Source organism: Neolamprologus brichardi, chromosome 23 (genome assembly GCF_056152115.1).
Source record: "Neolamprologus brichardi isolate AB-2024 chromosome 23, ASM5615211v1, whole genome shotgun sequence".
In the NCBI taxonomy this organism is placed as follows: domain Eukaryota; kingdom Metazoa; phylum Chordata; class Actinopteri; order Cichliformes; family Cichlidae; genus Neolamprologus; species Neolamprologus brichardi.
In genome coordinates, this window is record NC_142125.1 from 39348409 (window position 1) to 39361848 (window position 13440).

A 13440-nucleotide genomic window follows, 5' to 3' on the forward strand; every position below is an offset into this window, starting at 1 on the left:
ACACAACTGCAATCAGTGCACTGACTGGTGCTTCAACCTTTAAAGCCAGAAATTCAAGGTCAGTTACATTATGGATGTACTGTTTTTCATGCACTTGAATGTCACTTTTCACATAAACAGCAACTCCACCACCACTTCTGTTTGCCATCTGGGGAAAGTTTGTGTAGGACAGGTGTCTGTTGCGTTTGAACAAATTGTAATTTTCCAAGTGGAGACTCTCTGCGACAAAAGAGCCCCGCAGGTGTGTTTCTGTTAGGCACAAAACATCTGCTAGACACAATTCATGGTGACTCTTGATGTCATTAATGTGAGCTGGCAGTCCCTCTGTATTATGATGAACAATGGTGAAAACGTCTGACCTGCTCAGTGTTTGCCTCACGTGTAGAAGAGGCATCATGTCATCAAGGTTGGCTTGTCTCATGTTCTCAAGCGCTGCAGTGATTTTTGGGTTGGTGAATATTTTTTTCTCCTCCATATCAAGAGGATACAGTCCACTGAGAGACGTCACTCTACTGACAGCTACGTAGGCCATGCCGGGCTCAAAAATGCTCTTAAGAGAGACAACAGCTGATGTGGTTGTCATACCCTGTACCTTATGTATTGTACATGCAAAGGCCAGCTTCACTGGGAACTGTCTTTGTACCACTCCTTTCTGCTTCAGATTCTCTTCTGCTCTCTCAATGTACACCATGTCGTCTGCTGGTGTGCGGTTATTCCTTCCAGATGTCTCATTATCCATTTTAAGTCCAAGCTTGATGATGTGTTGGTCATTTTCAGAGTAAACTACTCTAAGTAGTATTCCAAATGCGCCATTAACCAAACCATTTTGTATGTCAATGTTTCTGGTGAGCATGACACGAGCTCCTTCTGCAATTTTCAGCGTGTCTGGTAACTCGTTTTTACCTCCTTTCAATGGTCTGTCTTGAAGTGCCATTCTGCCAGTTCTAGGATCTTTTCTATAATCATCTGCATGGATGTCAATGATATGAGTATGGAGCAGAGCCAGTGTTGAAGAGTTGTGTGCATCCACTTCTTTATTAGTTGCAAAAATGTGCAACGCATCAGTCGGACAAAGGGCTGGTTCAGTTATGGCTTGTGACAACAAATCTCTATCTGCTTCGCAAAGCTCATCCAACTTTCCTTTCACACGAATTCTGTTCAACATCTCAGCAAAGACAACATCATCTTTCTGACGCATAATCTCAGTCAGAGTGATCATTTGGAAATGCTCCCGCCACAGGTCGATCTCAGACGGGTCGTGCACACAGAGAGGTTTAGACTGTCGCACTGGGGGTAGCTGATAGAAGTCTCCAACAGCAATGACTGACATGCCTCCAAAGGGTCTCCGAGTCCCTTTGATCTGTTTGAGTCTTGCATCTACATATGCAAAGAGATGTCTTGACACCATAGACACTTCGTCAATGACGATTATTTCAGCATTCAAAAGTTCTGATCTGACTTCATCCAGCTGATTGCCAAGTCCCTGAATGGGAGGTTTTAAGCTTCTAGGCAGCTTGAGAAGAGAATGCAGTGTTGTTCCAGAAATGTTAAATGCTGCAGTCCCAGTGAAAGCAGTTAACAGGACAGTGGGTTTTGATATGTCAACGTCGTCTGCGTATCTGGGCACTTTGCTCAGTATCTTAGATGCTTCTGAGTAGATGCATTTGATAAGATGTGATTTTCCTGTTCCAGCACCACCATTAATATAAAAGAAAAACTGCTCTGGATTTAGAGCACAGACTCTTTTAATGCACCAGTCTCTAACTGCATAAAATATGCAGGCTTGCTTCTTATTCAGATTCTGAAACATCTGACGTAACAATGTGGGATCAATAGCAGGGGGTTCCCTGATGGCTCTGACTTCTGTTGAAGCATCAGCCTGACGGCTGTAGTCGGGCACATCTTCCTGTTCATTTTCATTGTCTCGCTCTCTTTCTTGTTCAACAAGTGGCAACCTTACGAGATCTGATTCAGGTGCCAGATTACACCATTCGTCAGTCACACCTCTGTTCTGCTCATATTCCTCAACAGCGCTCTCGATCTCCTCACTGTTTTTCTCATATTTTTCTCTGTTTCTTTTGACAATGTGTTGCACGTACTCAAGACGGTCAGTACCTGGTAGCTGTACACAGCCAGCACCATAGAAAGCCTGATAGGTTGGCAACGATGGTGTTTTCAGTTCGTGGTCTGAACGATGAGGAAGGTAAAGTTTAAGCAGTCTTCCGTAATATTGCTCTGGATGTTTTTCTTGTGAGCAGCGGTGAAATCTGATGATAGCAGGCTTATCGTTTTTGCGCCTTTGCACAAATCCTATCTCATTGAGAAGGGGCAAAACATCTTTACCTTTTGTCTGTTGGCCATAGACAATCCTGCAAGTAGCAGCAAAGTCTGCCATGCACATCTCCTCAAACTCTGGTGTTTCAGGTCTGGCTTTGTATTTGTCATTCAAAGATGTCATCCAAACATTGGAAGACTCGGGTGTTGTGTTGTCCAGAACTGACAGGGGACGACTCATTTTCACAGGATTATCATCTGTTGGTATGAATATTACAGCACGTGAACATTGCTTCATGTGAAGACCACATGCACGAGCAACGCACTCCTGTGCACTGATCTCTCGCTTCTTTGAATATGCCTGCATGACGGCTCTCATTTCATCGCACTCATTTACACTGTCCTTATGGGAGTTCTCAATGACAGTTTTCAGGTACTCAGATAGCCCGCCCTCTTTTTTTGATATATATTTCATTAAATAATTTGCAGCGCCGAAAGCATCTAAAACAAAGCTTATGTCGATATTACTGTTCCAGGCTTCAAGCAGATGTGGATTATAGCCGTTTATCCAAGAGTCTTTTGGATCACGCTTTAGTATGATCGTACTCCTTGTGTTCATTTTATTCAGGTATCTCTCATATTCTGCATGTGTCAACTTGCATCTTGCCAAGAGCTGCTCTAAACTCATGGAAGCAGTTTCAGGCTCATTCAGCAGCTGGTTCAGTGGTCTGAGCTTGTTCTTTGCTGTTTCTACTTCCAGTGCATCATCCTCACTGGGTCTTGTGATCATTGTCTCATTGCAGGGTGGTTTAGGAAAACCAAAACGGCACCCGGAGCTTAAACTCCTAAAGCACGTCTTTGTGTGGTTCTTACTATGTTTTTGCACTTCTGTTACTTTCTTGTACAGTTCAGGTTGTTTATGTGGATCAGGCAGCTGAGCTGTGATGTATTTGTTTATAAAATCCACAACAGTTTGCTCATCATCCTCCTCAAACACAGGAGCACCTTCTACCCACAGGAGACAGTGTATGTGTGGGCTTCCTCTGTGCTGAAACTCAACTCTGTAAAAGTAGTCAATGACTTTGCCAAGTGGCTCTGCAGGAGATAAGAGTAAATCTCTGAATAATGCTTCAACTCTCTTGTCAAACATGCGCATTGTTGTGACAGGATTGCTTCTCAGGATGTCACACTTTGCCGACCAGTCGAGTCCTTCAAAATTGACTTGTTCACCTTGCTGCCTTGTTATTGCCTCAATCACTTCAGGCCAGCGCATTTCAGCAGCTGAAAATGTGCAAAAGAACGTGGGAGTTCCCAACTGTCTGATCATGGCAAAAAGATCTCTTGTTGTTTTCTCCCAATAGGCTGGGGTTCCTCTCAGAGGCTGCATGAATCTCACTGCATCTTTATTTCGCACCAGTTTCTCCACCTCATGTTTATCTTGTAACATGCCTGAGGTTATTTTTCTCCCATCTCTGGTCAGAGGCTTTGCCTTCCTTAACTGTATTGTCATGCTGGAAGTAGCCAAGTGTATTTCAGTCACAAACTGTGCAAAGAACAAATAGTTTGTGTCTTTGGCAAAACGATCATCAATGCAGAAAAGTCTTGATTTGAAATACCCACTGGGGGATACTTTGATCAGCCTTCTTTCATCAAGTGTGTTTTGGCCTGTAGGAAACTGCACAGGGAAGGCCATGGCCTCCAGTTTAGGTGTTTTGAAAAAACTTATTGGATTGTTTCTCTCTGCAGGAGCAACAGAGTAGATTCCTTCACTGAAACATAATATCTCCTCAGCCACATCAGGGGGCTGCAAACAGGACTCGAGTGCAAAACCACCATTAGTCAGTCCATCTGCTTGCTCTGAATCATCTCTCATCTGTTCATGTGATTGTTCACCATCACAGGGTAACATGTCAATGTCCTGTTCATTTTTATTTTGTGCTTCACTCAGTGCATTTTTCTCACAGCTGTCAATTTCCATTAAATCAGCCTCATCATAATCGTCCTCATTCATGTTTTCATCATCATCCTCCTCCTCATCTTCATCAGGAAGTGTTGGATCACAGAGCTCAGGATCATCTCTGATGGTCACATCCTTATACTGTGATTGAATCTGCTTGAGTTTATGCAGTGCTTGCACAAGTTTAGACCAGCTTACAGTCTGAAACAGCTGATGACCTTTGTAAGACAAGCGTCTCTTCAGTTTTACTCTCATCACCTGAGAATTAATTCTCAATCGAGGTAGTGCTTCAACAGTTTCCTGTACCTCTGATGGGACACAGACCACATTCCCTCTAATTGCTCTCTGTCTGCCTTTGGGAAGAGGAATAATCTTGGCAAATGGTATGCACTTGGCTATGAGATGTCTCTCCAGTATGTTGAGATCAGACAGTTCAGCTGGAATATCAGCAAGCTCCAGTTTATTGGCAGCAGCAAGTGCTGGCATGGATCCATTTTTAAGATGATTGTGGCAGGTGTGACAAATCCACTCTCTCTTTCTCTCATCAGGCACATTGCACTGCTCATTTCTGCAGTTTTCATCACAAACATGAACAAACTTTCCTGTCAAACATGTTGCAACCACATGTGGGTTTTTCACATAATTTGACCTTCTGCAGGGTCGCACTTGGTTTGGAAATGAAGCCTTGAAGCATACAGTACATGGGTATGATGGTCCAGCTTTGATTTGTGATTTGAACACAGATATGGCCTCGTTGATCACACTGTTGTCACTCTCTTGGGTTTGTCTGTTCACCCATCTGTATTTCCTTTTTATTTTCATTGCACATCTCATGTTGTGCATAATCCTAAATGCAAGATTACTTTGATACCTGTCTCGCATTAGTTGTTTCATCAGTTGTCTGTGTCTCTCTCTGAATGCGTTGTCACGTGCATAACGCTGAGTCACTCGAGATCTCTGTCTCTCTCTGACTTCTGGGTTTTCTCGATACCTTTTAGTGGTGTAGCTTTTTTTCTCCTCTCTGAAATCAGTATTCTCATAGTAACGTCTTTTAATATATTGTTTTTGTTTTTGTCTAACTTTAGCATTCTCACAGTAACGTCTTTTAACATACTGTTGTTGTTTCTGTCTGAATTCTGCATTCTCACAGTAACGTCTTTTAACATACTGTTGTTGTTTCTGTCTGAATTCAGCATTCTCACAGTAACGTCTTTTAACATACTGTTGTTGTTTCTTTCTGAATTCTGCATTCTCACAGTAACGTCTTTTAACATACTGTTGTTGTTTCTGTCTAAATTCTGCATTCTCATGGTAACATCTTTTAATGTATTGTTGATGTTTCTGTCTAACTTCAGGATTGTTTTTATATGCCTCGCTTGTGCAAGATTTTTTCTTTTCTTTGTACTCTTTGTTTGAAGCATACTTTTGTCGTTCTTTCCTTTTTTGGTTTTCTTTTCTCTGATTTCTGGGTTTCTCTGATGCCATTGATCTTCTTTTCATTTTGTGCCTTTGTTGTTTATTAACTTTTTTCAGTTTTTGTAAAACTATATCAGAAAGATCACAGGCAGCAACATTTGTTATTGCAGCATTTGATTGACATAAAAAAGCATCCCTTGATGGAAGGAAACTTAATTCACTGCATAGTTCTTCAGTTGGTATATTAGGAGGCTCATTCTGATCTTCATATGATGTGAACTGAGTCATGTGGACTTCTTTTTGTTTCACCAGTGCCATACAAATGGACATTTGACAAAAGATGTTCCCAGTCAGATCAGTGGTTGTGTTTCTCCTTGGAGTAGAGGAGTTTGCTTCATCAACAGTTTTATCAGAGTCAGTAGGTCCCACAGCAGTGGCAGCTGTTGGTCTGCAGACTGTGTCTGTGATAGTATCACTCAGATTGACTGTGCTCATACTGTAGAATTGCACAGGCTTCAGCTCATAGTTACAAGAGGGTGATATCTCCATCATTTCATAAGAATCTTGGATCCTCTTAATCATGTCACTGAGTAGTGTGAATTTCAGCATCACTGCTGTACCACGATTACGTGATTGTAGTGGTAAAGGAAGACCACTGGGTGTTCTGGAGTGTGGATCAAAGAAACCATATTTGCCTGATGTGGATCTGAACACTGCAATACACAATCCACTCATAATCAGTAAGGCATACTGCACATCTGACAACAGGCAGCTCAGTCCTGCTTCTAAGCTGAGAAAGGTATCTACTGCTTCCTCTGGAGGTTCTTCAAATGTCCCATACCGGGAAGACTGTGTCATGTCGACATGATACATAGACCTGCGAGCATCAACTTTGTCTGGCAGCTCATCGGTTGCCAAATGAATATTTTTAGGAAATCTTTTCTTGGCCTCTTTGTAAATCACATCACCTTTATCCAAGACCAGATTAAGGTCAGCTGCAGTCATGTTTTCATTCTCATGAAGGAATGCAAGAAATGTGAGAGAGTTACATGTGCACTGGTGGTTTCTGGAGTCTCCATATTTAGGATGTGCCTGGCTGTGAGATGCACAGACATGTGTCACAGAGGGCTGATTTTCAAGGTTCACTCTTTCTGCATGAGATGGTCGTGCCACATCACTGTGACAGCCTCTTTTCAAAGAATCAGCATAACCCACCTGTGGGGGACTTGAAACCTCATGTTGTTCATTAAATTCATGCTGCAGTCCAATCTTTATAGCATCAGCATAAGATACCTGTTGTACATGTGCAGGAACATGTTGACCTGCCTGTTTAACACTGTCAGAATTGATCTTTGCAGAAACACTGTCTTCTGCAGAGCTCTGAGGAAAATCAAACTCAGCTTGTGCACATATTGGTACACTGTGAAACTCATGGAACTTCTTCCAGCGTTGTTTTGCAGCTTGTGACTTTTTCTGCTTCCTTGGCATTTTCACACACCTGCAAGTGTTTCTTAGTCTTTAGAAAATATGTTCACAAGATAAGAGTGGCACACACCAGGAGATGTTGTCTTTGTTTTTATATTTCAGTTTTTATTTGTCTGAAACAGTTGTCTTTCAGTTGACAGTTTGTTCATCAGTCGAGAGAATATTATGCACTCTCTTTATTGGCTTGGCACAACTTAGCAGCAAGCCCAGAATGAAAAACAGGTAGAGAGAAAATTTAGAAGAGAGAACAGACAGAGCAGGAGAGACACGGCTTGGAAATCACAATCACACCGTGAATTAGAGTTTTCTTTGTTTGTTCAGTTCGTTCTCAGGGTACAGGCAATATATGCACTCTTTATTGCTTTAATGGCTTGGCATTTTTCAGCAGCAAGCCAAGAGTGAAAAACAGGTAGAGAGAAAATTTAGAAGAGAGAACAGACAGAGCACGAAAGACACGGCTTGGAAATCAAACCGTAGAGTTTTCTTTGTTTGTTCAGTTTGTTCATAGGTTGAGGCAAACTATGCACTCTTCGTTGCTTTATTGGCTTGGCGTTTTTCAGCAGCAAGCCAAGAGTGAAAAACAGGTAGAGAGAAAATTTAGCAGAGAGAACAGACAGAGCAGGAGAGACACGGCTTTAAATCAAACCGCAATAAGATTCTTGGTTTGGCACAATTTCGCACAAACCACAGGGTGAAATACAGATGGAAAGAAGGCAGAGACAACAGGTGGAGCAGGACAGAGGATAGAGGGATTGGGGGGTTGGGATGTGAGAGAGAAGACTGGAGATCTCGTCCTTGTTCTTCTTCTGCACACTGTGAACAAAAAACAAGAAAAAAATAATAATTTTATTAAAATTATATCACATGGTAATTGTATGAACTAATTGTGACTACTGAAAAGGATAAAACAAATATTCAAGCTAAACTGTTGTTGGCTGCCATGTGCAAAAAGTTGCATAATTGGGCACTTTTTAAAAGAATAAATATTTAATTAAATTCAGCAATAATATTTCTAAATACAAATATGATTAACTAATCACATGTAGTGTGACTACAAAAATGTACGAAAAAAATATTTTAGCCCAATTGTTAAGCTGCACTTATGTGTATTTATTATAAAATTGTGTTTAAAAGGTCTAGCACAAAGTTTGAACCCATCAAAGCTTATATTAGTCATATTTTATTTATTTTTTTTTGGTCTACTTCTCTTACAGTATGTGCACACCTACCAGGCAAAGCACAGATGTGAGTCAAGTTCCTGAAAGTGTAAGACGAGAAATAATGTTAGTTGTCTGTACAGTGTTATCAGACTAACAGAAATACAAAGCCCACACGACATGATACACTGAACTTATAGTCAGCGGGTTATATAATAATACAGCACACCAACAGAAACAGCAGCCATTTTATTCATAATTCAAACTAATTACCTGAAGTATTTCCACTTATGTAAGGCTACTGTTAGACTGTTACTAGCCTTAGCATTGCTGCTAGCGCTAGCATTCCGGCTAGCATTAGCACTTCAGTTAGTGTTAGCACTGCAGCTAGTGTTAGCATTGCAGCTAGCATTAGCAATTCTGCTAGCACTAACACTCTTACTTTTAAAACTGAGCCACAATGGCAATAATAAAGCTCATTTGTTACTTTTGTCTCACTGACCACCAAGAAATATCACAGAAATATCACAGGAATATTCTTTTTGTCAGTTAACAACTGGTAAGGCTAGTGTTAGCACTATAGCTAGCGTTAGCATTGTTGCTAGCATTAGCATTGAAGCTAGCGATAGAACTGCTGCTAACAGCAAAACGTCATAAACGTATATAAATGATAGCGAAGGTTATTCTTTTTTCTTTCTTTATCTATTCTTTGAACTCTGTTCGACTTGATGTGTGAGTTTAAATGTCAAACATCTATTTTTACCATCATAAAAGTAAAACAGTGCAGTACTGAGTATACTGTACTTACCACAGCAGAGAGCAAAGCGGAATGAGACAGTTGGTCCAGTGATGGGTTAAAAACAGATGAGGCGTTCAGGTGGTGCTTGGAAATTTGACCATCAGTTTGAACAGCAATAATGAGCATATACATGTCTGTGTGAGAGAGACATAGAAAGATAAAGGGAAAAAAATACACTAGACTAGTGTACAAATTGGTACTTTTTGCCCGAGTATAAGCGAATGAGTGACATACAGAAAAATAGGGCAACTGGAATTACATGAGCAAATAAAAAGTATTTCATCTCGAACTGTTTTGTAGGTTTTATTTTAAGACTACTTTAAGTGTGTTAGTGGGGTGATAAACTATACAGACTATAAACAGAGACATTAAATGAGATTAGATTAGTTAAACGTTAGTTAAAATGTGGAAAAATCAACTACAGACAGGTAGATGCTGTGAGCTTTAATTATCCAGTCAGAAAGAATGATTTTAAAATCATCAACTGACTCCAACTGCCCAGATATGAAAAGCCTGTGTCCCAATCACAATGCTCTACTTAGTTGGCATATACTAACTACTGACAAACTATTAATCTGTGGCAAAACCCTGTCAAATCTGTCTTATTGTACCTATTGAAAAAGTTCATCTTACTACAACTGCTTAGATGCAGTAGACATTTGTAGGTTTAATCTTGGCAGAGTGAGAGAGAGCTCGTTAAGCAGGCAGGTGTGAGCCTGGTTGCTATAGTGACTGCACCCAATGGCATACACACAGACATGCACCTCACTTTTGCTGCTTAAAATGAACAGAAAAGTCAGGCCAAAACAAATCGTTCCCAAATGAAAAGTACAGGTCGTATTGACAAAATTCTTTCACCGTGAGGGGCAGCAATGTCTAGTCTACTGAATTCTCAGTTTTCATGCCGGTGGAGTTTATTATATTGACGTGGTGACAGTGTAAAGACAGCCTGTACTTCTGGTTTTCAAACGAACCTTTTGAGCCATTTTAACATTAGAGTCTATGGAAGAGTTGGAGGGAGGAGGCTGTGCATTGGTGACATTTATGAAAGAACCATAACACCTATTAAAATAGTAAACACATTGGATGAAAGAGGACAGCGATGGCTACGTTTTGAGGGTAAAATGATGGCTGTAGAGCAAACCCTGTGGACACAGCTGCAGTTTTAAAAAAAGATTTTAAGATAAATTCCCCCCCTCCTCTCACTCTAACAGTTGAGCTGTCTCACTCTAGCGCCAACATTCCATCCCATACACACCCATTATAAACTCTGAAACGGCTGAAAAAAAGGATGAAACTTAAACTGGAACTGAAGAAAAAGTATAATAGATATTGAAAAGATAAATACAAGTTCAATAGTTGAATGTCTTGGCTTCGTTTTGAAGTTTGAATGGTGGATCTATGTCAATGTATGTGGAAGTAGTAAGAGTTTAAAGAGGAGTAAGTTGAATGAGAATTTGAAGGGTCTCTCCATTGAAATACATGGGAAATTTTTGTTGAATAAAGTTGAATAATTTTAAAAATATAAATGTTAAAAATGAGAAAAATACAAGCAGTCATGTCCAAAAGAAGAGGAATCTAATGGTGTTTGAATGGTTTTTCTAAGTTGAACGGTTTTGAAGGAGTAGGACTACAAAAAACGTACGGAATATATAATAATAATAAAATAGAAGAATAAAGATTAGAAGAACAATACTGTGAATGCTTTTCAAGCATTCACACTAATAAAGATTAGAAGAACAATACTGTGAATGCTTTTACAAGCATTCACACTAATAATAATAATAATAATAATAATAATAATAATAATAATAATAATAATAATAATAATAATAGTAGTAGTAGTAGTATTTAATCGGTGTAGCATGAATGGAAAATCTGTAAAATACAGTTTAACATTTCTCCTTCACATGTTCCAAAACTATTGGAGTATTTTGTTGGCCGATTACAGCCGCCAGCCTTGACACCCCTGGTTTAGAGAATTTGACCAACAGATTTCTCGGATTTGACAACAAGGCTTTTCTGCTAGACTCAGGCCAAGTTAGTCTTTAAACCCTTTACTCCCAGTTTCTCCAGCAGGAATCAAACACCGGGAGCTACGGGCCAGCCGCGCACAAAGACTCAAACTGACTTTTCGTTTCTGCTCCGAAGTGTGGCGTACTACACCCACGTCACATGACCACTACTAATTACGGTTTTGGTGTATTTTACGCTAATTTCGACACGTGACTGAAACAAACCTGATGACACGTCAAACTCCCATAAAGCTTGGAAGTCAGCAGCAGCAGCAGGAAGAAGCAGATTGTAGGTCGTGAAGTCAGTGAAACCCACAGTGCACCTGCTGATGGGCAGTGTGTTTTTAATCCACAGTTTTCAATATTGTGTAGACTAATGTGCCTGTATTAATTCAGCTCCGTATTATTGTGTGAAGTTGCACTGGGTTGGGAGTGGCTCTGTGTGTGTGTGTGTGTCACATTTTTGGTGAGTCAATGGCTGTAATGGGGTTGGACTAATTAGAGGCAGGTGTACTTGATTGCACTGATACACTGGTCTACTTATAGCCCGAATAGGACACTGGACTGTTTTATCTTTTGATGATTTGTCAGTAAATTATTTTTAGAATTTTATTGACTGTCATCTTTTTGCCCACGGCTGAGACGGTTGGTCAGACCTAGACTCTATGTGTGGTGCGTCACAAGTGGCAGAAAAAAAGAGGAACGATGCTGATGAGAACTTGTATTTAAATAAAAACAAACAAACACAGAAGAGAACTTGGACAAAAAGCAAATAAAAAAACTTTTTTATTTTTTTAATTAATGAATTAAAACCTTCACATTTAGACAGAGATATTGTTGCTCTGCTTCCTCTTATTTTATAAGCAGAATTGGCTTCATTCATTCACCAACCCAATCATATGACTTTTATTCACTTAGGGGAGACCGGGGATAGTTGTAACATTTTTGACATTTCTGTCTGTAAATTGGAGCTCTTTTAAGGTAGTGGATTCAAAATGTAATGCAAAGTATTTACATGTCTCGGCTATTAAATAGTGCAGCTATTTTCTCTGCAGCACAATTACCCATTGCATGGTATGGTCTCAAACACAAAGAGTGAAATGTTGCAATTAACCCCACAGTCTGGGTTAGTTGTAACATATCCTGGGGTGAAATGTAACACAATGAAATAAGGGTACTAACAAAACATTAACATGTAATCTTTTTATTCAACACATGAATGCACTTAGAGCCATTTATGTAGCTATGTGTGTGTGTTTGACAGAATGCAGAAATCTAGCTTTTGAACATATTCCAACCCCCCAAAAAAGACAAATTATGGAATTTTCTGCAACTGAATATTTCATTAATTTTGGTTGGTCTTCCTTGAGTTTGGCCTCATTGGCTCAGTGGGCATTATAACCTACAACTCTTGCACCAATTTTGAACATAACAATGAAGCTGAAAAAATGTAGTTGTTCACCAGCATCGCAATTCCATTACTTTTTATCATGGCTTACCTTGGTGTGGTTTGCAAAGTGCTTCAGAAAGATGAGGAAATCTGTTTCTTGCACCCTCCTGATTTATTTCCACTACCAATACTTCCTACTGGTCCATCTCTGACACAGTGGTCTGCATAATGTATGTGCGGGAACACAAACAGTGGAGGAATTGTGTTGCCAATGGCATTAACCGCATATACAAAAGCGACCAGTGAACCTCTCTCTGCTGATGTCGTTGCCCAAACTTGTTTAATATAAGTTAAAGTAATAGTGTGGTAAGTTGTAACATCTGCATTATTGGTACAACTAACCCAGACTGTTGCTGTTACAACTGACCCAGACTCCTATAGCCAAGAACTAGCTAACATTACAACCAACGGCTAAAACATTAGCACTAAAGACCTACACAGAATATATCCCCATAGACATACAAATAACATAATTTAAGTTTGATTAGTTTAACTGCAAAGCAGATAATGCTATTAGAAATTGAAATAAAGTAGAAAAACTTACTTTTTGGCATACAAATTACTTTTTTGTGTGTTAAATTGCCTGTGTTTGACAAAATGTGCTGATTTTTCACATGTGATAGCAGAACTGAATTGGGCATGCACAGGATGAGTCACATCATTTGAAACTTAGCCCTGACTGGAGAAATTGGAAGTGTTACAAGTGACCCACGTTACAACTATCCCCGGTCTCCCCTACTTCCACTTTTGTTCATTTTAACCAGCATGTTTCGTGTTTTTGTCTGAAGGCGGCATGTATGACATGACCTGCTGCCAGGTTAATAAACTGCTATCAGTGGAAAACGAGGAATCCTCAGTGGAATATGTAATCAATAGTTGCCAGAGTG